This window comes from Natrix helvetica, assembly GCF_964273705.1.
Source record: "Natrix helvetica genome assembly, chromosome: 6".
Classification (NCBI taxonomy): domain Eukaryota; kingdom Metazoa; phylum Chordata; class Lepidosauria; order Squamata; family Natricidae; genus Natrix; species Natrix helvetica.
The window spans coordinates 1,710,605-1,734,245 of record NC_138553.1 but is presented as its reverse complement, the minus strand read 5'-3'; the positions used below and the strand labels follow the sequence as shown (position 1 = coordinate 1,734,245).

Genomic DNA, 23,641 nt, shown 5'->3' with positions numbered 1-23,641 from the left:
GAAGGATTTAGTTCATGGGGAACTGATTACACAAGTACTGGATAATTTAATGTTGTCTGAAGAGATTGCTATAGTGCCTGTAGAAGGACATCAAAAAGGAAATTCCTTTGAAGCTCGAGGCAATAATTTAGCTGACCTGGAAGCCAAGGTGGCGGATGATAATACCTAGATATGGGATAGTAGAAGCTATAGAGAGTGACCAAGGGACTCTTTTTACTAAGTGCTTCAATCAATCATAAGGGCAGTGGGAATTAAATGGGAATATCATGTTCCATGGAACGCAAGGTCTTCTGGGAAGGCGGAGAGGATGAATTTTGCAATTAAAAACACTCTTTCCAAATTAATGTTGGAAACTGGGATGCCATGGACCAAATGTTTATCCTTGGCCTTGCTCAGAATTCGAACCCGCCCTAAGGAGGATACTGGTATTTCACTTTAAGAAATGATGTTTGAATTACCATTCTTAGGCAGAGTGGGGGGAGATTCCATAATATGAAAGTAAAGATATGTTTGTAAAGAACTGTATACTTTATCTTAACTCAGGAACAAAGGACTCTTGGCTCAAACTCCATCTTTGGACTGTACAGTGCATTCTTAAAGAGCTGGAAATTGGGTCCTAATCAAAACTTGGAAAGAGGGAAAGTTACAGCCGAACTGGGAGGGACCACTCCAAGTGCTATTAACCACTGAAACCGCTGAGACCCCAAGAAAAGGGGTGGAAACACTACACTTGAGTAAAGGGACTGGTGGAAGAACCAACCAACTGGACTGTTCAACAAACTAAAGAGCCTCCATGAATCAAAATAAATAAATCATAACCAATGTTGGAATCTTGGAGATTTGGGGTAACTTGGGGTTTATTAACTGCAGCTGGGATTTTAATTCTTTACTGTTTCAGGAAAGAAATATCTGGTGTGTTTGGGAGGAAGAAGAAGCTGGAAAAAGAACGTTGGTCTTACCTGAACGTTTTTTTCGGGAGAGTGGAGGGAGGGGTCACTGAAGGGTTATTACAGCCTGATTGGTCCATTTGACTGAGAGAAAACTTCTTAGCCTTCGGCTTCTCCCGTTGGCTCCCAGTTTCCGCGATGTCAGGTCAGCGTCTGTATGATGTAAAAAGACAAGGGAAAGCCGCCCCGGGCCACCCGATCCTACCCCTCCCAGACCCTGTCTATTCAACTAGGGTGGGAGAGTGACCCCTCCCTCCACTCTCCCGAAAAAAACGTTCAGGTAAGACCAACGTTCTTTTTCCAGTAGAGTGGAGGGAGGGGTCACTGAAGGGACATACCCACGCTACGTCCCAGGGAGGGGAGACTGGGTCTCAGGGGGAGGAGCGGCCACCACCCGCTGGAGAACCCTCCGCCCAAAGGATGCCTCAGCCGAGGCATAAGCGTCCAGGCGGTAGTGTCTCATGAAAGGAGTAGGGGAGGCCCAGGTGGCCGCGCGACAGATGTCCTCGAAGGGCGCCCTTGTGGCCTAGGCCGCTGAGGAGGCCGCGCTACGAGTGGAGTGAGCCGTAATCCCCGAAGGGGGGGATTTTCCTGAGGCTCCATAAGCCTCAACAATGGCCAACCTGATCCATCTCCCAATAGTTGAAGACGAGACCTTTTTACCTAGGGAGCTCGGATGAAACGAGACAAACAGCGCCTCGGTCCTACGAATGCCCTCCGTCCGTCTCAGATAAATACGGAGGGCCCTGCGTACATCCAACCGATGCCACGCCTGTTCTCTCTCCCTTATTGGATTGGGCAAAAATTTTTTAGGACAATTTCCTGGGCCCTATGAAACAGAGTGTTAACCTTCGGGATGAACGAAGGATCCAAACGCAATACCACCCTGTCCTGGTGAATCATGCAAAGGTCGCTTCTAACAGAAAGGGCCCCCAACTCAGAAATACGCCTGGCCGATGTAATGGCCACTAAAAATACTACCTTCAGAGATAGGAAGCGCATGTGGACCGACCTGAGGGTTCAAAGGGAGAACCCGTCCGCGCCTTCAGGACGATGGTAAGGTCCCATGTAGGGAACCTATGGACGGGAGGCGGACGGATGTTGGCCGCCTCTTTAAGGAACCTCTTCACCAATGGAGATCGAGAGAGGGTAGAGGGGCCCTCTCCTCCCAATATAGTGGATAGGGCCGCTACCTGTCGCCTGAGGGTATTATGGGACAACCCATCCTCTAATCCTTTTTGAAGAAACTCTAGAACGTCTGGAACCGTGGCCCTGGCTGGATCCACCCCCCTGGGGCTACACCACTTCCCGAAGGCCGACCAGGTGGCGTTATAGATCCTCACTGTGGACGGTTTCCTAGCTGCCTCTAAGGTGGCTATGACCCCCGATGACAACTTCCTCCGTTTCAGGAATCCCCTTTCAAGAGCCACGCGGTCAGATGCAGCCACTGCGGCTCTGGGTGAACTAGGACCCCCTGATACAAGACTACCTCTTCCGGTAGAATCCTCCAAGGATCAACGACCGAGAGCTGGACCAGGTCCGCAAACCATGGTCTCCTCGGCCAATATGGGGCTAATAGAATGACGGAAGCCCTCTCTGTGACTACCTTCTGAATGGTTCTGGGAATAAGGGGAAGAGGAGGGAAGGCGTAAAGGAGACCCGGAGGCCACCGGGTCCTGAGAGCATCCGCTCTTTCTGCAGCTGGGGCCTTGAATCTGGTGAAAAATCTCGGCAGCTGTGTGTTGCCGGTGGAGGCAAACAGGTCCACAAGGGGGTTGCCGAATCTGAGGCAGATCTTTCGAAACAACTCTGGATCTAGCTGCCACTCGCTGTTGTCCAGAGTCACCCGGCTCAACCAGTCTGCCTGGTGGTTGGACACCCCCGCAATATGTTTCGCTGCAATGGAGGCCAAGTGTCTCTCCGCCCATAGGCCTAATGTCAGTGCCTCCCGCCACAGGGCTCGGGAGTGAGACCCCCCTTGCCGGTTTACATGAGCTTTCGTCGCTACATTGTCCGTAAGCAGTAGGACATGTCGCCCCTGCAGCTGGCGGTGGCAAGTCCGGAGGGCCAGTCTCGCGGCCTTGAGTTCGAGCCAATTTATATTGTGTCTGAGGTCCGAGGCGGTCCAACGTCCCTGGACCATGTCGGACCCCATCACGGGCCCCCAGCCGTAAAGGCTCGCGTCCGTCGTGACTTGTACTCTCTCCGGCTCCCAAATAGAGGCCCCCTGTCGCAATGCTGGGGACATCCACCACTTGAGTGAGCGTCTCACTTCCGACGTTAAGCGAAGCGGTCGTAGAGAGTTGCTCAACATTCTCCTTTGGGCTGGTATTAAGGCCCACTGAAGGGGGCGCAGATGCAGGCGGGCCCAGGGGACTATCCCTATGCAGGATACCATCCTCCCCAGGAGTCGTGATAAGGTCAGGGTGGAAACGGACCTTTTTGTCCTGATTGACCTGATCAACTGCGTCAGACTGGCTAATCGGTCTGGGGACAGGCGGACCCACCCCGACTGGGAATCCATCACTGTCCCTAGATGCAGAATCTGTCTGGATGGGGATAGATGGCTCTTGGGGAAATTCACTGAGAAATCTAGTGTCTGGAGTCATTGGATGGTCAGCTGGAGGTCTGCCTTGGCCCTGGGAAGAGACCCTGCTTGCACCAGGACGTCGTCCAGGTAACACTGGAGCCTGACTGGGATGGGTCTCAGGTAAGCGGCCAGTGCCGCCAGGACCTTGGTGAACGTCCGAGGGGCCGAGGCCAGGCCGAATGGCGGGGCCCGGTACTGATAGTGTCTGCCTTTGAGGGAAAATCTCAGAATTGACTGAGAGACCGAAGGATGGGGATGTGTAGGTAGGCATCTGTCCGGTCTACCGAGGCCATGTAATCCCCCTTTCGAATGCCCTGCAAGATTGACTTTAGGGAGGCCATCTTGAAGCGCCTGTGAACTAGATACTGATTCAGGCGCTTCAGGTCGAGAATCGCCCTCCAACCCCCCGAGGCCTTCGGAACTACAAATAGATTTGAATAGTAGCCCCGCCCCCTCTCCGGTTCCGGAACAACCTCCACCGCTCTGATTTCCAGAAGGTGTGAAACGGCGAGGTCCATGAGACAACTGCGTTCCGGATCCCGGGATGGAGAGAAAACTTTGAAGTGCCTCGGGGGATAGGCGAGGAACTCTAACCTTAGGCCATGGCGAATGGTCGCCCGGACCCAACCGTCTGATGGAATCTGGTCCCACTTGTCCGCGTATAGCGCCAGGCGGCCGCCTATGGGATGACTCGGATTTGAGTCATTTCCTTCTGCGGAAGGGACGGCCGCCCCCCCCGCGAAAGGGCCGCTTGGACTGAGACTGGTATCTGGAGCGGTCTTGAAAGCCTTGTCTATTGTATGGCCTATCCTGCCTGTACTGCTGGAAACGGGGCTCCTGGTCCCTGTCATAGCTTCTAAAGAAGGCCTGCGATATGGGTGACTGCGCGTCTCGGACTTCTTAGTGGAGGTAGGCATCACCTTTTTCTTGTCCTTATTCTCCACTAGAATTGGGTCTAGTGCAGACCCAAACAAATTGGGACCCGTGAAGGGGGCAGCTATTAAATCCCATTTGGCTTTATTATCGATCTGCCAATTTCTAAGCCAAAGGAGCCGGCGTGAGACCACAGAGGTGGCCAAGGCGCTGGGACCAAAACGCATGGCATCCAAGGTCGCGTCGGCCGAATACTGGCAGGCCGCCATAATTTTAGTCAAGTCCTGATGGATGCGATCATCCTGGATCGGGATACGATCCTGGAGTTGGCGGAGCACATCACTGTTGTGCGATTAAAATACGAGGCGGCAGCCGCCGCCCGCATTGCCCAAGCGGAAGCCTTATAATTTTTCCGCAGGGTAAGCTCCGCCCTCTTATCCTCCGGCTTAAGTTTGTCCGCAGCATCCCCGGAGACCACCGGGGAAGATGAGACCAGGGCAGCTATGGGCTGATCTATAGCCGGCAGTTGGATTGCCTGTGAAAAAGCCTTTGGAAATGGCTGCCGAAATCAAACGCTTTAGGTTTTCAGGAAGGTGTTCTAGGTCTTCCTCATCGTACTCGGAGTCATAGTCACGAGAGAATGAGTCCCTGTGAGACCTCCTACCCTTGGGTGGGCCAGCGGATGTGCCCTCTAAAGGATCATTCCCATCCAATTCCCCTGTCCCAGGGGAAGTAGGAGGAGGAGGTGAAGCCCCCCGCCCTTCGCTCCTAACTGATCTGGAAGAGGAGGAAGAAGAAGAGGAAGGGCTGAACCCTCTGTTAGCAGATGGGGAAAGACACGGGGCCCAGGTCTGGGAGATCGAGATCTAGGCCTGTCCCTGGCCCCTTTCTTTTCCGCCCTCTGGATGGCCTTTTCAATTGCCCTGGAACGCCGAAGCTCGTCCCTTTGTAAAGCTCTAGAGGGCCGATCCTCTGCAGTAGGCCTAGAAACTCGAGGCCTGGCTGGGGCTATGGGGCCTAACTTGTCGTCTTGGGCCTGGACTGTCGCAGTTTGAGCTCCCTCAGATCGCGCTGCCATCGCCCCACTCACTGTCAGAAGGGATGAAGTTCAAAACAATCTGCAGTCTCTAGGCCCTTTGCTGGTGGGACACGCTCAGCTTGGCCCTCTGGGTGCCGGTGGCTTTGAGTAAGGCCTCTAATCTGGGCTCCACGTGTTCAAAATGGCCGCCGGTTCAAGTTAATGACCTGCGTCTCTTCAGGCGGCCGCAAAAATGGCGCGCGAGCCGCCGCTTGTCTCCCCCCGCAGTCCGATAGCTAGACGACCCAAAATTAGAGACTTTCGCTCAGGGCGAATTCGCGCCGGTCTTCACGCCCGGCAAAGCCGCTGGCGCTCCGGTCTTGCACACGCGCCGCCGCCGAGAGCTCCGCTGACCCGGTAGAGGCGGCGCGGCCGAACTGAGGGAATCGCCGGTCTTCACGCACGGCAAATAGGCCGCCGGCGCTGCGGCTTGATAAAAGGGTCGTCGGGGGAGAATCTGCGAGCTGCGATCCACCCGGCACGCCCGAGGCCCCAGGAATCAGCCGGGGGAGGAGAAAGCCCCGCAGGAAGGAATTTTAAAGCAAGGAGGCAGCTCCTCGTTGCTCTCCCTGCCTTTCTAGGGCAGCAAAGCGCTGTCCTATAGGGCACAGCTCAGATTATCTTCTAATAAATTTGTATAATTTGGAAATTGCCAATTTAATCACTTTAATTACTCACAGTCGTACTGGGAACCAAATAATACGTCTTTTGGACCTTCTTGACTGAGAGGAAACTGGGAGCCAACGGGAGAAGCCGAAGGCTAAGAAGTTTTCTCTCAGTCAAATGGACCAATCAGGCTGTAATAACCCTTCAGTGACCCCTCCCTCCACTCTACTGGAAAAAAACATTTATTTCTAATTGCGACTGCAATTGTATGTTATCATTGGGTTGACTGTGACCCGTATTGTAATATTCCTTGCTTAAAAAATTGTGAGGATAAGAATATTACTGTTGTTATTGTGTGGCTTACTTTTCAACACAATCCTGGGACTTCCAATGGATTCCGGAACACGATGTAAGTGCAGCACAGAAGTCAAAGGTAACGTGGTAATTTCTAAGGTTTTAATCAATAATTAATCAATTAAGAAAACAGTGGTCCCTTCAGTATATATTAATATATACTACTACTAGATTGTGTGCATGGGATGAAGTGATTGTTATTTCCAGTAACAAATTGAAACATCAGGTGAAGATTATCATTCAGATTAAGGGGGGGGGGGGTGTGGCAATAAATTAATGAATGCGTTGCAAGTCATTTCTGGTCCTTCTACCACATCTGTCATGGAGGACAAAGAATCCTTTTATGATGTAAATATGAAAGTTATGGACACCAAACCAACTAATGCCTGGTTGGCTTTGAAATACCTTTATGCTAGAAAATCAGGGTATATTAGTTGTTGGATATGCTCTCATCTGAATGAGAAAACTATGAAGATTCCAATGGTAGAGGTTCCTATTAATGTTTCACAGAATCTAATGAATACTTCATAAAGGCACAATGGTGTTAATAATGCCCAGTGCTGGAAATAATATTTACTACTGTTGTGAGAACAAATGTTTCCAATATATGAACATGAGGATGGTATTACCTTGCCAAATTGGTGCCGGTACTGGAGGCTCAGGATGAAAAACATACATTCACACAAGAACATCCCATGTATTTGTTAACTAGAAGAAAAAGAGATGACTTATTTGGAGCTGCGGATAAATGGTGGACCTTAGCTCCCTCCTTTACAGAATGGAGATGGGAAATGATGAAAATAATAAATAATTACACCAATATTATGGATGAGATAGTGATATAATGGGAAGAATTAAAAATAGAAATTAGAAAAATGTTGCAACAATTTGAGAAAAATTAAAGCAAAAATCAATATTGATTGTAAAAAGAAAGTGGAGGGATTGTTTTTACAGAATTGTAACAAGGCAGGTTGACCTGTGAACAAAATACATTCTATACTGTATGTTTCTAATCTCATGAGCTAGGCTGAAGCCTCAGAATTGCTCGTAGGAGCTACGATTAGAGGCCTTTGCTATGCTAGAAACCAGCCGTAACCAGAATTTACTGATATGATAATTACTCTAAAGACAACCCCTAGGAACTAGGACCATAAAAGGAAATTTGTAAATAAGGGCATGGGGAGATAGAATTAAAGTAGTGAGATATGTAATCAGGGGCGGAAATAATGAATTCATTTTAGACATTTTGGATAAGTTGTGACGTCATTATTACTAAGCCAATGAAGAAGGGCTGGGAGGTAAATTTGTAGCGGTACTTAGGAATATAAGGCAAATGTTTTGATGATTTAGTGTGTGGTTCACCTGCTTTGCAAAGTGAAGAATAAAATTACCATTGTTTTCTCCTGGAAGTTTTGGCTGGGGATTGTTTACTTCCAAACTAGACAACAAATCCCAAAACTCCCAGAGAAAAGAATGTTGTTATGGCTATAGATCTCCACCGCCTCATTGCAACCTCCTCCCGATTATCCACAGCACTAAATGTGGCATCCCTGAAGATCCAAAGAAAAAGATGGCTTCCAGGGATGACAGAGATATCCAATCTAGAACTAAGGACAAATATACTGACAGTGACAACAATTAACCAGTGTAACAACTTGTCTCCAGAAGTTGTGAGTGCTCCATCACTGGACGTTTTCAAGAAGGAATGGGACAACCATTTGTCTGAAATGGTGTAGTGCAGGGGTCTTCAAACTACGGACCGCAGGACAGATACAGACCACCAAAACCATCAATCCAGCCCATGAGGGATTATGAGGCTGCTCTGCCTACATTGGTCCACACTTTGGCCCGTTGGCCCCCACCCTTTGCCCGAGTGCAGGCTTTACCTTGGCGAGCCCCGCAGGCTGGAACTGGAAGGCCAATGTTATTGGCTGGCAGAGTGCTTCTGGGGGCTGGGGAGGCCAATAACAGGACACCCGGAGGGCAAAAACAGGTTTCACAGACACCCCGGGGCCAGTGGTGAAATTCATTTTTTTTACTACTGTGGGCGTGGCTTGGTGTAAAATCTGCAAAATCTCCATTCCCACCCCATTCTGCAGCCAGCCAGAGGTGGTATTTGCCAGTTCTGAGAACTGCTCAAAATTTCCGCTACCAGTTTTCCAGAACCTTCAGAGTTTCACCCTGCCCGGGGTGCCTCCATGCATTCTATTTTTGACCGGGAGAGTGATTCTGGGGCTGGGGAGTCCAAAAACAGGATGTGTGGAGTTGCACCAAGGCCAAAAATGGGACGCACGGAGGCCCCGGGAGGGGAAAACACCACCTTAGCCTCCACTTAGCTGGGGCTTCCTACATCCAAATAGTGTGCTCCAAGCAGGCAACCAGGCGCAAAGGCCCTGGAGCTCCCAGCCCTGGTTGAAAGAGGCTCCTGCAAGCTGGTGGTCGCCTGTTGGCGAAGTGGGGCTGGGGAGATGCGAGTGAGCAAGCCCCACTACAGCTGCCCCTGCTTCCTTCTCCCCCTCTCCCCCCGCCGCTTGGCTGCCTGTCCTTCTCCTGCTTGGCAGTTGTGGAGCAGCAGCTGGCAAGGTCCCTGAAAAAGATTGGTCGTCTCTGCCCCTGAAAAGGAAGGCAGGAATGGCTGGTTAGTGGATCAGTGCTGCTCAGCCCCCATCTTGGGGCTTCCTCACCAGATCTGCTCCGAGCAATGCCTGCTGTATCCTGCCTGCCAGATGTGCACAGCCCTTGCCTGAGCCTGTTGTGCATGTTCAGCATGTACAGAGGAAGCTCTGGGGCAGCCAGTGAAATTCCAAAATGGATTGAGACCATCGCCATGCGAATAGAATGAAAATAGGAGAATGGGAATGGGATGGGATAGCAATAGCAATAGGATGGGATGGAAATGAAAAGGAATAGAATTCAGCGAGGTATCTCAGGGCACTGCCAGGATTGAAGGGGATCCTGCAGAAGATGCCCCAGGGGCCAGCCTCAGCTCTGTACCCATCAAACATTCCATTTCCTGGTTTCTCTTCCCCACTCCCATTTGCTTGTCTAGGAATTTCCTTTCCTTTGATATAACAAGTAAAAGTCTTTGAACGTACCTGAGAGCTAAACTTTAGTTGCACTTGAAATGACCGTTGGCTTACCTGAATGGTCTTTCTCTAGGCGCTGCGGGAGTGTCCAAGCATGGGTTAACTTCAGCTTGCTGCCCAAGGACTGATTTCGAATTCTTGTAGCTCCGCCTCTTGCTCTCCTCAGAGGCTCAGTTTTAAAAAACGAAAAGAGTAGTCCAAAAGGAACTGTCAATGGCGATAGTCCAAATGTCCAATGGAAGGTACCCCGCGGCCCTTATACAGGGTGGGGTTGGACACTCGCGCAGTGCCTAGAGAAAGACCATTCAGGTAAGCCAACGGTCATTCTCCTAGGCCCTGCTTGGAGTGTCCAAGCACGGGACATGCCAAAGCTATGTTGTCCCAGGGAGGGAAGAATTGTCCAGAGCCGCAAGGCTTGCGACAACTCTCTGTAGAACTCTCCTCCCAAAGGCTGCCTCAGCCGAGGCGAAAGTGTCCAATCTATAATTTTTGACAAAGGGCGACGGGCTCGACCACGTAGCGGCCCGACAGATGTCTTCAATGGATGCTTGGGTGGCCCATGCAGCCAACGTTGCGGCACTCCTCGTCGAATGGGCAGTGACACAAAGAGGGGCCGGTCTGCCTTGATGTTCGTAGGCCAGCTGGATACACGCCCTTATCCAGCCCCCTATGGTGGAAGAGGTAACCTTCCTGCCCATGGTAGCAGGTTGAAATGACACAAAGAGTGCCTCAGTCTTGCGAAAAGGGCCTGTCCTTTTCATGTAGATCCGCAGGGCACGACGGACGTCCAGCTTGTGCCACCCGCGTTCCCTGGGATGTCTGGGGCGCGGACAAAAGTCTGGGAGGATGACCTCCTGTGAGCGGTGGAAAACGCTGTTGACTTTTGGTACAAACGCTGGGTCCAGCCGAAGGACCACTCTATCGGGATGGATGACACAAAGATCGTCTCTGACTGAAAGGGAGGCCAGGGACTGCATTTTGAAGCGTTTGTACTCTAGATGCTTGTTAAGCCTCTTGAGGTCCAGTATTGCCCTCACTCCTCCCGATGACTTGGGGACTAGGAACAGGATGGAGTAAAAGCCTGTGCCTTCCTGACCCTCGGACACCCTTTCTATGGCCGCTATTTCTAATAGATGGTCTATCTCCGCCCTCATGAGCTGGAATTTGTGGGGTGACCTGGGAATGGATCTCGGAGGGAGGGACAATGGATCTCGGAGGGAGGGATAGGAAGTCCAGGGTCAGGCCGTGACGGACTGTGTTGAGAATGCAGGTGTCCGTCGTGGTCTCCTCCCACTGGGCGGCATAGAGTTGGAGACGGCCGCCTATGGGAGGATCCCTGTGACAGTCACTTAGAATTCCGGAAGGGGCGGTTGGAGTACCCTCCTCGGAAAAGCCTACGGAAGTTCTGCTGCTTATTCCTATCCCTGTAGGAGGGTCTGTCCTGGGGGCATTCCTGGACCTGGGTGTAAGGTCGGCCGGTACCGCCTGAGGAGGTGGAAGGCTCTGAGCCCCGAAAGGAACCCCTACGAAAGGGCTGGCCCTTACGTTCTGGTTTCTTAGTCATAGCCGGTAATATTTTCCGCTTGTCCTTGGATTCGATTAGATAGGAATCCAAGGCCTCCCCAAATAATTTGCCTCCCTTAAAGGGAGCGGAAGCTAGCTTCCATTTTGCCTTTACGTCTGCCTGCCAGTGGCGGAGCCACAGCAGGCGGCGTGAGGTCACATTAGCGGCTAGAGCCCTGGAGGAGAACTTAGTGGCACTAAGAGAAGCATCTGCAGAATATTCCATGGCCGCTATAATCTTATTAACGTCCTGCCTCATTCTAGTGTCCCCAGCCGGTAGGCCGGACAACAGTTTGCGGAGCCAGAACAGCGCTGCCCTGCCGAAATAAGAAGAGGCGGAAGATGCTCTCATGGCCCAAGCAGTGGCCATATGAGTCTTGTGGGAAGACGATTCCGCTCTCTTGTCCTCTGCCTTGAGGCCCTCCAGTAGGTCAGCCGGAAGGGCAGAGTTGGAGGTGAGGGACACAATGGGGTCATCTACCTGAGGGAGCTTTAAGAGTTCCTTCAGAGGACCCTCCATGGTATATAACTTTTTGTCATTCCCACTGGGGTTTGCCATGGAGCCTGGCTGGGCCCATTGGCGCTGTATGATGTCTAAGAACAGCTGTGGAGCTGGAACCAGGTCTAGGGGAGGAGAGACCTCCTTAAAAAGACCTGCGCCCGGATCCTGGGGACCGATGGTCTCCTTGGAAACCTGATCAGAGGCAGGCTTTTCTGCTGGAGCTGGGAGGCCCATTTGGGAGCCTGCAGCCCGGGCTTTAGTCAGAATAGCCCTAAACATGGAGGGCTTGAAGAGACCCAATGAAGCGGGTGTCTCTGGTGCGGGATTCTCGTCCTCAGAGAGATCCGGAGCTTCCTGCTCCACTTCCTCTGAATCAGAGACCTCACTGATGCCTGTAGGAGCAGGGGAGGCCTCCCTAATTGGGGGCTCCTGTGCCCTAGCAGGTCTGCCCTTGCTGGGATTTGCAGTGGCAAAGGGCAACTTAGAGGCCAACTGCATCATCCCATCAGAAATGCCACGAGAAATAGCACGTGCAACCACATCCTGCATGGTTCTAGACAAAGGTGACTCGTGCACCTGAGGTGGATCTGGCCCGGTCACTGACTGGATCAAGGAACCTTCCTCTGCCAGGGAATCTGCCTCATCAAGGGAATCTACAGCCAGGGAATGGCTGGGGGAACCCATTGAAGCCCTGGATGGATTGGGGGAAAAACCAAAATCCTTCCTTTCCTCTGGTATGGAGGGGGACACCCCTCGTTGGGAAATAGCTGGAGAAGGAACCCCCTCTTCCCCAGGTGGAGGTGCTAAGGAGTGGTCCTGCTGGGCAGACTGGGCCTTCTGAAACTGCCTTTCAAGGGCCTTCTGCCGCCTTTCAGCCAATCTCTCATCGGCCTTAGAAGGCTTCTTGATTTTTGGAGCCTTCCCCTTAGCTGGGCGTCCCACCCCGGCACCTTTTGCAGCAGGGTTGGGCCTGCTGTGTTTAGTGGCTGAGGGACCAGCCTGTTGATCCACTTGCTTCTCCATATTAATAAACAATCACTCCGATGGCTGAGTGGAGGAGGAGACTGAGGCCTGCTTCGCTGGAATTCCTGCAGAGCTGCTCGCAAGTGGTGGCTGGAAATGGCGCCGGCTGAGGTAAGCTGGAAGCCTGCAGATCCGCGCTGGAACTAAGCAAGGGTGAATGGTATGGTGGTGACCAAAAGAACCCTTGCGGCCGCGTGGGCAGTCTGGAAGGAAGGGAGCCTGTCAGGAGACCCGGAGCAAGGCCCGCTTCAACCCCTTCTGCGGTGATCTGCAATGAGCACAGCTGCGCGGCTAGGCTAAAAAGCCCGGGAGAAAAGCGCGCCAATTTTTAAAACAAAAATGGCAGCCGCTCGCGCGCTTGCGCCTGGAGCAACACTGGGGCAACAAACCACAGCCTAACACTGTGCACTGGGGTCCTAAATTCCTACCTGACCCCCAGCTGTTCGTCGGCAGCCGCCAAACGAACTCCCGCGATGCGGTAGCCCTCGCCGCGGTGAGAAGCGATCCACGCTCCAGGCAGCCTGTCTCGTGCACATATTCTTCAAACGCTGAAAGGAAAACTACAGAAAAAACAACAAATTCTAACTAGGAGCTAACTAAACGTAATGATAATTATGAGGAGCAATACTAAGCTAACTAGAGGGTCCAGCCTGCTGCTCAAGGACTGGATCTCCCCAAATTGCGTCCTGTAAGGCGACTGAGTTTTTTAAAACTGAGCCTCTGAGGGGAGCAAGAGGCGGAGCTACAAGAATTCGAACTCAGTCCTTGGGCAGCAAGCTGAAGCTAACCCGTGCTTGGACAATCCAAGCAGCGCCTAGGAGAATCTTAAATTCTCCAGAGGGGCTCAAGTAGTGGAAAGGCGATAGAGAGTAAATAAAACATCTCTAGGAGCAAAACAAATTTAATTTGTGTGCATTATTTAATAGATGGCTAAATTGGCCACACCCACCCATTTACATGATTACTCAAACATGCCCACCAAGGCGGTCCGGCACCCTGACATTCTGAGGGATCATGAATTGGCCTCCTATTTAAAAAGTTTGAGGACCCCTGCTATAGTGTCTCCCACTTGAGCAGAGGGTTGGGCTAAAAGTCCTCCAAGGTCCCTTTCAACTCTGTTATTCTATTAAAGAAACAGCTCAACAACTAGTGATCAAAAGTGCCCTTCCAAAGTGAGGCGAAAGCATTTGAGCAGTAGAGATGCTAAAGACATGAAATTTATTCAGATGAAACTAATTTCTTCAGGAAATTCATATCATAGTACAAAAGAAGGGAGGCTTCCTTATGTCTACTGAATCATGGAGATATTTCTTCCTGAAATAAAACTACGGAACAAGGAGGACAAGTCATAGATAGAATGACTGATATTCTTGGTCAATTGATCAGCAACATGCTGAACAGAAGACATTGCTGTGATTTGGGACAGGCTGTCCTAACCAGATGCTCGTGATGTGCATTTGGACTGCAGCCCCCATAATTCCCATCCTTTCTCCCTGCAGCTAGGAATGCTGAGAGTCTCCATCCCAAAGCCTTGGGACGACACAGGTTGGAAGGCAGATGCGGTATCATAAAGATGATTGAGAAATGCCCAAGATTTAGCAAGGAACGGATCCTTTCTCTTTGTAGCTCTTTCTAAAGAGGTCTGGTGGAAATGGGGTTGATAGACCAGGGGTAGCCGGGTAGTGTGGGTGGGAACATTCTTGGCAGTTTTTTGATTAGGCTATTGTTGATGGTTTCCTTGTTTGTATTGGTAGTTCCTTGTTTGGGGTATTGCTGGTGGGGTGGTGTTTTGGTTCCCCTTTTTGGCCTTTTGGCTGTCTCTTTTGTATGGTGTGTGTATATGTTGCTTATTTCTATCTTCTTGTTGATGGCTGATTTGATTGAGTGCCAAACTTCCAGCAATTCTCTGATGAGTATTGATCAAGATCGGGGCTCAGAGAATGCTAGCCTAATGGAGTAGTCTCAGCTGGGTCAATGAGACCAACTACAGGGTGAGGCTGAAGGAGGTGAGCCACAGTTGCAGCAAGTTGGCCAGGAGACTCCAGGTGAGGACTGGGAGCAGCTTTTCCCACTATCAATGAGGAGGAGGTGGAATCCACACCCTCCTCCTGATCCAAGGACACAAAGAGCAGAGAGGAGACAGGAACAATGCCGGTCAGCTAGACTACTCATGAAGAGGAAACCTCGGCTCTCAAGAAGGGCTGTACTGGCATTGCCTACTTAACCCCATCCTGGGGAGTGTTGCCCAGTTGTGTGCTTGTGCTATGTATCCTGACCTGTCTGACTCCTGGTCTGTTTCTTGGACTTTATGAGTGCCCATTGGGCTCTGTTACCCAGCACACTTGCTGTACTGAGCTTGGAATCTGGACCTCCACAATACCAATGCTATTTTGAGGTTTTGAATAAACACCTGTAAAACTTGCCTTTTTGGGGGTGAAGGGCAGCACATTTTAGAAAGCTTGGGGGGCGGCATGACAATTGTCTTCCAGTATTAATGGGCTATCACAGATGACAGCAGATTGACTTATTATCCGAAGCCACAGAGGGCAGGACAAAAAGTAGTGCATGGAAGCTTTATAGGGATTCAACTTAGAAGTAAGGAGAAATTTACTGACAGAACCAATGGAATAGCTTAGCTCCTAGAGTTGTGGTGTTGCATCACCGGAGGTTTTGAGAAATAGACTGCACAATCTTTTTACTGGAATGGTGTAAGATCTCATGAACGCTTCGCTGGGTGAGGGGTCTTTTCCGGCCGCCTTGAAAGAGGCGGTGGTGAGACCCTTGTTCAAGAAGCCTTCCCTGGACCCTACGGAGCTGGCCAATTATCGTCCTGTCTCCAACCTTCCCTTTCTGGTGAAGGTTGTAGAGAGTGTGGTGGCTTCTCAGTTCCCACGACATCTGGAGGAGAATGATTATCTAGACCCGCGCCAGTCCGGCTTTCGCCCCGGGCACAGCACAGAGACGGCCTTGGGCGCGTTAGTAGATGATCTCTGGAGGGCCAGAGATAGGGGTTGTTCCTCTATCCTGGTCCTATTAGACCTCTCGGCGGCTTTTGATACCATCGACCATGGTATCCTGTTGCACCGACTGGAGGGGTTGGGGGTCCGGGGCACCGTTTTGCGGTGGTTCGGCTCCTACCTTTCTGGCCGGACGCAACGTGTGTTGGCAGGGGAGCAGAGGTCGACCCTAAGCCCCCTTACTTGTGGGGTGCCACAGGGGTCGGTCCTCTCGCCACTCCTGTTCAACACATACATGAAGCCGCTGGGTGAGATCATCCGTGGTTTCGGGGTGGGATATCATCTGTACGCTGATGATACTCAGTTGTACATTTCCACCCCGAACCACCCCAACGAGGCCGTCGAAGTGATGTCCCGGTGTGTGGAAGCCGTACGGGTCTGGATGGATGACAACCGACTCAAGCTCAACCCCTCCAAGACTGAGTGGCTGTGGGTTCCGGCCCCCCGGTTCAACCAGTTAATTCCATCGCTGGCCATTGGGGGCGTTCAACTCGCCCCCGTGGAGCGGGCGCGCAATCTGGGCGTCCTCCTGGATGCCAGGCTGTCCATGGATGACCATGTGACAGCCGTGGCTAGGGGGGCGTTCCACCAGGTTCGCCTGGTGCGCCAATTGCGCCCCCTATTGGACCGGGACGCCTTACGCACAGTCACTCATGCGCTGGTGATGTCTCGCCTGGACTACTGTAACGCTCTCTACATGGGGCTTCCCTTGAAATGCACTCGGAGACTGCAGCTGGTCCAGAATGCGGCCGCGCGGGTGATTATGGGGAGTACAAGGTACTCCCATGTGACACCTCTCCTGCGCGAGCTGCACTGGCTTCCTGTGGTCTATCGGGTGCGTTTCAAGGTCCTGATTACGATCTTTAAAGCGCTCCATGGCTCAGGACCTAGTTACTTGCAGGATCGTATTCTGCCCCATACATCCCTACGACCCATCCGCTCGCACAGAGAGGGACTTCTCCAGGTGCCGTCCACCAGACAGTGCCGAGGGGCGGCACCTAGGAGCAGAGCCTTCTCTGTGGCGGGCCCAGCCCTGTGGAATGACCTCCCTCCGGATATTAGGACCACCACTGACCTCCGCTCCTTCCGTGTAAAGCTCAAGACCCACCTATTCCAAATAGCTGGCCTGGCTCAACCATAACCTCATATCGCTCCTGACGGGTTTTTAATTCGGTAATTTTATTCAATGGGATTTTAAATTGTGTTTTTAATTGTTTTCACTCATCAGTCTACCTCCTCCATGCACATGTATATGTCTTTGTTCTTATGTATGTTTGTCTTTATCTGTATTTTATTTGTTTTGATTGTACGCCGCCCCGAGTCCTTCGGGAGAGGGTTGCGGCTAACAAATAAAATTATTATTATTATTATTATTATTATTATTATTATTATTATTATTATTATTATTATTATTATTATTATTATTATTATTATTATTATTATTCATTTGAGGGGAGAGGTTGAAGTAGAAGACCTTCAAAATCCCTTCCAGATCTAGGATTCTTTGTTTCAAAGTCTTCTTTTTGCAAAATGGTCACTTTGGGTCTGTCATAGAGTGGAATTAAAATGCTCCAATCTGATTTTATCCATGATGTTATGACAGCCACCTGTCCATTAATTTGTCCGCACAAAGTTTCTCCTTTCCTCACACAGCCTCCTTTTCAATCTCTTCCTATGATGTCTAAATTGTTCTTGAGAAGGTTTTCCTCAACTCTTTGGGATCTGCTGGTGCATGTTTTCCTCCTTCCAGCATCATTTATTTCCCATTGCCCGGATCATTGCTCAGCCGTGGCATTTGCACATTAAAAATGATCTCAATGTGCTTCTGGCTTCAGTAGATATTTGTCCTTGTAGTGCCTGTTTGCTACACATACACACCACTCCCGAACCCACTCATAAATAAATAGTTCAGAAAGAATCAGCTTTGTACCTAGAAGGAACAAAAACTCCCAATTCTCCTGACAGCAAACAAAGACTGAGCTGTAAGTAGCGTCCATCCAAGACCAGCTCTAGGATACTTCAGGGGGAAACCACCGACTGACAGAGGGGACACTTCTGGCTGGTCCATAACATTTAGTATTGAGTTGCTAACCACAGGTTTCTTTTTTTAAAGGCAGGTAAACCAGTGTCAGTCAAGGCATTACAGGTGGTGGATGGACTTGTTCAGCTTCTCATGAAGTTCTCCTCATGTGTGGCTTTTATGTTTCTGCAATTTACCAAAAGGCCAACAAAAGAAAAAACTCTTCCTCAGGGACATCTAGATTTCTTTTTCATTATCAAAAAAACAAAAAGTTAGGAGGACAGAGTGGAGTCCATCCAGGCCACCATCCAGGTCAACCCAGGAGTCTTTAGGCAATTCAGTAGCACAAAGAGGATGGCAAGCTGTTGGACAGTTAAGGATGCTACTGTAATTTATTGATATACAAATGAAGGTGAATTTTTGTGTTCCAGGATAATGTTGCAGGAATCTGGGTTGGTCACTGGGACCAGAGGTTTTGTCTTCTGAGCTTTTGGACTGTGCTGGAGCCCATCTTCAGGGAACTTCTCTCTAGCAGTGTGTGGGCTTTGGGTTGTTCTTGGTGTGGTATTTCCAATATGCCTATTGTATGTGGCATTTTAGATGTTGATTGGGGTTTTGATGGTTGGCTATTAAAGTCATTGGCTGAAGTTTGCTTGTGCTCCAAGTCCTAGCCTCATAAATATTTGAAATCAGCGGTCTTGTTGACTGAGGAGGGGCCCATTTCCCAGGTTTCAATAATTTCATTGACTGTTTTTGTAACTGCTCATCCAACAATCTTGACTCAGGAGGTGATAAACAGCCAGAAAGAGTAGGAGTCAATGAGATCCCATCCTCATCCTAGAATTTATCTAATATCCTTCTGAAATCTGGTAACAGCAGCTCCTTGAGCTAGCTTTCTTTCTTTTCTCTTCCAGATGGGGTTTGCCTGTTTTCATATGCCCCTTTTGGGCTTCCTGGTGGCCTCTTTCGTCATACAAGGTAGGTCTTGATTGATTCAAAAAAGACTGAAGTATTTCTAGAGAGGGTAGAGAAGAGCCACAAAGATGGTATTAGGTCTGGAGGCTAAATTGTACGATGAACAGCTAAGGGAACTAGGTATGTCTTCTCTAGGAAAGAGAAGGACTAGGAGTGTCATGATAGCAGTTTTTGTAGTACTTGAGGGGCTGTCACAGAGGAGAGAAGTTGACTTATTTTTTAAAGCATAAGAGAGCCGGACAAGAACCAATGGGTGGAAACTCATTAAAAAAAGATCCAACCTAAAATTGAGAAGTTTCTTGACAGAACAATTAATCAATGAAGAGTTGTGGGTGCTTCATCACTGGAGGATTTCGAAAATAGATGATATAAAGTATCCTGCCTTGAACACGAGATTGAACCAGGTTTACAGAGTCAGCATATTGCCTCCAACAATTTGGTTCTTCATTTTACCCACCTCGGAAGAATGGAAGGATGAGTCAACCTTGAACCTGATGAAATTTGAACTGGCAGTCAGCAGAAGTAGCCTGCAGTACTGCACTCTAACCACTGTGCCATTGTGGTTCTAAAGTGTCCTGCCTTGAACACAAGATTGAACTAGCAGACCTCTGAGGTCCCTTCTAACCTTAGGATACTCTGATGGACAACTCAAAAAATGTAGTTCTAGCCACACAAATTGGGGAGAAAAAACCCAGTCATGGCAGGAAAATATAAAGACTGCCATCACAGGACTGAATGTAAGCTAAGCTCGCTCCTCAGATCTTCAAGTATTGAGTTGGCGAAGATCAGGAAAAGCTCTAGAGGCAATGTTATTCATCCTGGCAAAATTATGGCGTTCACAGGAATGGGACTCAGAGCCAGAATGTGGGCCCAACCATGCAGTCAAAGCCCTGTTCTTGTGGATATGTGTTGTGATATTATGTGGGTTATAACACCCTAGGAACTCCAAATTAAATAACATTCAGCTAAGCACAAACAACATTTACACACCATTCAAGAGCGACAATCAGAAAGACAAAAAGGAGACCAAAAAAAAATGAAATTCCCCCTTGCCAGCAATCAACAACAGATAAACAAAGGTTAACCAAGATTAATAGCAGACCAACAATGAAATAGTAAACAATTGGTCAAAGTATTTGTGAAATTGAAGAGCAGAAAATCCACCGAACTATTCATTGGTATTTAAGCAAAGGGTGTCCTGAGACCCTTCCCAGCCCATTGGTCCAGATATTGGTCCTTGTTGAGTTCCTCTTTTGTTCTTCTTCTGACCTTTTTACTTTTTTATATCAAGTTTTTTATTTTATATTGTTTATACATATCACTGCATGAGTGGTGTGATCTGAGTATCATACATTTCAATACAAACAGACATACTATTATTACTCATAGATATTACATTTCATTTTCATTAATTCATATTATTTAGCCATATCTTTTACTATCACCCCTCAGTTTTAAACCTTCCTCTTCCTTGTTGAATTCCTCTTTCGTTCTTCTTCTTCTGACCCTGTTACTTGAGGAGAGGTTGCACCCACATGTCTTCTCAGCCTCTCACCATACTTTGTACCCTATCCCCATCCTGGCTTCCCTCCAGCTTCCCTACCCTTATTTCTAAGGCATCTCTTTTCTTCCTCTTTTTCAAGTCCCTTCTCCTCTTCCTCTTTTCAGTTTGAATCTATGAGTTCAGGATGGGTGACCCCCATCTCCTCCTCTTTGACGCCGTCTCCTCTTTCCACCAACAGGTCTGGAAGCAGTATCTTGTCCCTTGAAGTGGTTCCTGTATGAGCAGCATTGTTATGGACTTTTCACAAACAAACTGAACTGGAACGACGCAGAGGTAAGAGGAGCCTCATCCATAGCCTCAGCCTATTGGCTTGCTTTCTGAGCATAATGCTTCCTTGTGGGAAGGCAGCGAGGGAAGATGAAAGGAAGCAAGGAAGGAGTGAGCAGAGGTGTCCAAAGGTTATGGTCAAAAAGGTCAATATGGTGGCCACAACAACGTGATCCTGGTTGAAATGAGGGGTCCTTGGTGCTCTCTGAGCTTGGTTATTTTCCTGCAGATGTTTCATCCCTCAAACTAGGTAGTATCATCAGTGGCAAGTTCAGAGAGCACCAAGGACCCCTCACATGCTTAAACCTCAGTGTAGAAAAGTACGGCTTAGGGATGTTTCATGGTAGGACTGAGGAGCCAAGAAAGTAACATTACAGGGGAAAAGCAGACGAAGGATCCTGCCAGATGAAGCTTCTACTGTGAGGGAAACAAATTCTTGGAGGAATTGGAAGTTTTCAAAATAGAAAAAAAGGAAGAATGTGTGCTAATTGAGGCAACCTTGAAGTCCACAGATCTTTATTTAACTAATATTTTTATTAAGATACTTTCTTGAGGATAGTAACAGTAGATGGGAAGGGAGGTAGCTTGATATTTGCTAATTATGCATATTGATGCAGATTAGAATACAGAATCAGAGTTGGAAGGGATAAATGCTGCAGTGAGCCTGGACGATTGCTTTTGATTCCAGGCTAGAGTTTAGATGTTGTGAAGACAGGCGCAGGGTGATGGAGTTGGGGAATCAGCAGGAAGGACAAGGATAGTTGTGGAACTGAGGGAGGGTTCTAAAGCAGGGGTCTCCAAACTTAGCCACTTTAAGACTTGCGGACCTCAACTCCCAGAATTTGACAGTCAGCCATGCTGACTGGGGAATTCTGGAAGTTCAAGTCCACAAGTCTTAAAGTGGCCAGGTTTGAAGAGCCTGATCTAAAGGACAGAGTCAGCATCTAAAGCAGGAAGTCCTCACCTGTGTCTTCTTGGTGTCTCCCAGACAGAATGCACTTCCTTTGGCAAACACGCCCACCTTGCCTCCATCCTCACCCAAAGGGAAATGGACACCATAACCTCTTTTCTACTAACCAACTACCGAGAGCGATTTAAAATCTGGATTGGATTGTACAGAATCGAGGGAGGGAAGGTGAGTAGATGTTGGGGAGGAAAGGGAGTGAGTGGTATATCTGAAGACAATGAAAAGGTCTGGAGGGGAGAGGGTGGAGACGAGAAGAATAGGCCAATCTGCCAATGGATTTGCATCATGGCACAATTCCACCAGGACTTAACAACAACATGATAGCAATCCTAGTATATGTGGGGGAGGGTGTTCCTTGGAGAGCCTTCAAAACATTCAGTTTGGGATCTCAGTGCAGCTTTGGGATCTTAAGAAGCTGACCTTGGCTGTGTTACCCACGCTCTCTAGATTGAATGGTCAAAGGGACAGATTCCAATTCTCTCTAAATGACATGTTTATTCAGATCTGAGCAATAGTGTCCTTTATGGTTTCTTCCCATCAGTGAGTATAAGCTTTTTAACAAACTCTGTCACAGTTCCAAACTCTGTCATAGTCTTTACACGCCCAGGGCACCTGTATCCCAATTCACACAGTTTAACAGAGGAACTTTCACGAACATCCCCTGTGTTTGGATGCTGATCAACAGCTATGACTGGAAAGAACGCTCTTAAGTGAAGTGGGATCTTTTGGAGGTATTTCCAGACCTCTGTGGCTTTGTCTTCTATGCGTCTTCCTTTCCGGGAGACCGCTTAAGGCATTTTGAGTGGAATCCAGTTGGACGTTGGAAACATGCAACTTTCTAGTGATGATTGGACTACGATAATCATGTTTCTATCCCTCAACTAATTTGATCCAGAGTTCTAGCTAAGTGTCATGGAGGACTCATGTCTCACAGAAAATGGAAATCATTGGCCCATTGAGGAGCCAAAAGACAGTTTTGAATCTGCTCTTTATTACTGTCGGGAGAAATATCCACCTGGTTCAGTTCCAAGCGGGGAGAAAGACACTGGAAACATGGAGGCTGATTGGGAAATTGGTTTAATGATGTAGAACTATCAAGTATATGGTCCTGGGGCAGCTGACCACCTGGAGTTGAGAGAGTTATTTATACCCTCTCTTGGGTGGGCTTTGCACTGTGCAAGAACACTTATTTTATTGGCTGTTGTAGGAGTCATAGCTAACGTTGTAGGCTGTCTGAGTCCCAAGCTTGGTTGAAGCTTGCTGGGTGATGCAATGTCCCCAGTGATTGTGCAATGTGGTCAGCTCTGCTGCTAGATGGGTTAATTCTATTATGTCCTGGAGGATGTTGTCTTAATCCCATCACCTTGGAGCTGGAGGTCTTTTGTCTTGTAGATAGGCTGGCCCGGTCTTTCTTAATGGGCATCAAATATCTGCTGGGGGCAGGGAAACATGTTTAATCTTTCATCAACCAGGAAATGTAATATTCTGCCTTTTAAAATATTTCATTCTTCTAGGAGAGGGGTTGGGTGCTAACTTTCTTCATTACCTACGAAGCTCCAAAAACCAATGGCTACCATACTTAGTTAAAAGAATGACAGAGTTGGAAGGGAACTTGGAGGTTTTCTAGTCGAAGCCCCTGTTCAAGTAGGAGACCCTACACCATTTAAGTGGAATGATCATCCAGTCTCTTCTTAAAAACCTCCAGTGATGGAGCAACCACAACTTTGTAGGCAATCCATTCCACTACTTAATTGTTCTCACTTTAGGAAGATTCTCCTTAATTCCAGGTTGCTTCTTGTCCTGCCTTCAGGTGCTTTGGAGAATAAGTTGGTTCCATCTTCTTTGGGGCAACACCTCAAATACTGCTATCATGTCCCCCCTAGCCCTTCTTTTCTCTAGGCTGACCATAGCCAATTCCTGAAATCGTTCTTCATATATTTTTATCTCCAGGCCTTTAATCGTCTTAGTTGCTCTTCTTGGCACTTTTCCCAACATATTTCTTGTCATGTAGTGACCCAAACTGAATATAGGATTCCAGATGTGGTTTGACTAAAGAATGGTCCCTTTCACAGTTACTGTTTTTGAGCTAAATTTCGCCTAATTTGTACTTATACCTTTGGAGGTTTTTTTGCCTAGGTCAGGGGTCTGCAACCTTGAACACTTAAAGAGCCACTTGGGTCCGTTTCCCACAGAAAAAAAACAGGAGCCA

The 23,641-nt window shown here is 48.8% G+C and overlaps 1 long non-coding RNA gene across 1 annotated transcript in view; it reads right to left on the bottom strand.

Annotated features, from left to right (window-relative positions):
* Positions 1-22,316: 22,316 nt before the first annotated feature.
* Positions 22,317-23,641, bottom strand: part of LOC309394072 — a 23,781-nt gene continuing 22,456 nt past the window's right edge. Inside the window, exon 3 of the long non-coding RNA XR_014175692.1 lies at positions 22,317-22,862. This is a non-coding gene — a long non-coding RNA (uncharacterized lncRNA). The remainder of the gene's footprint in view (positions 22,863-23,641) is intronic.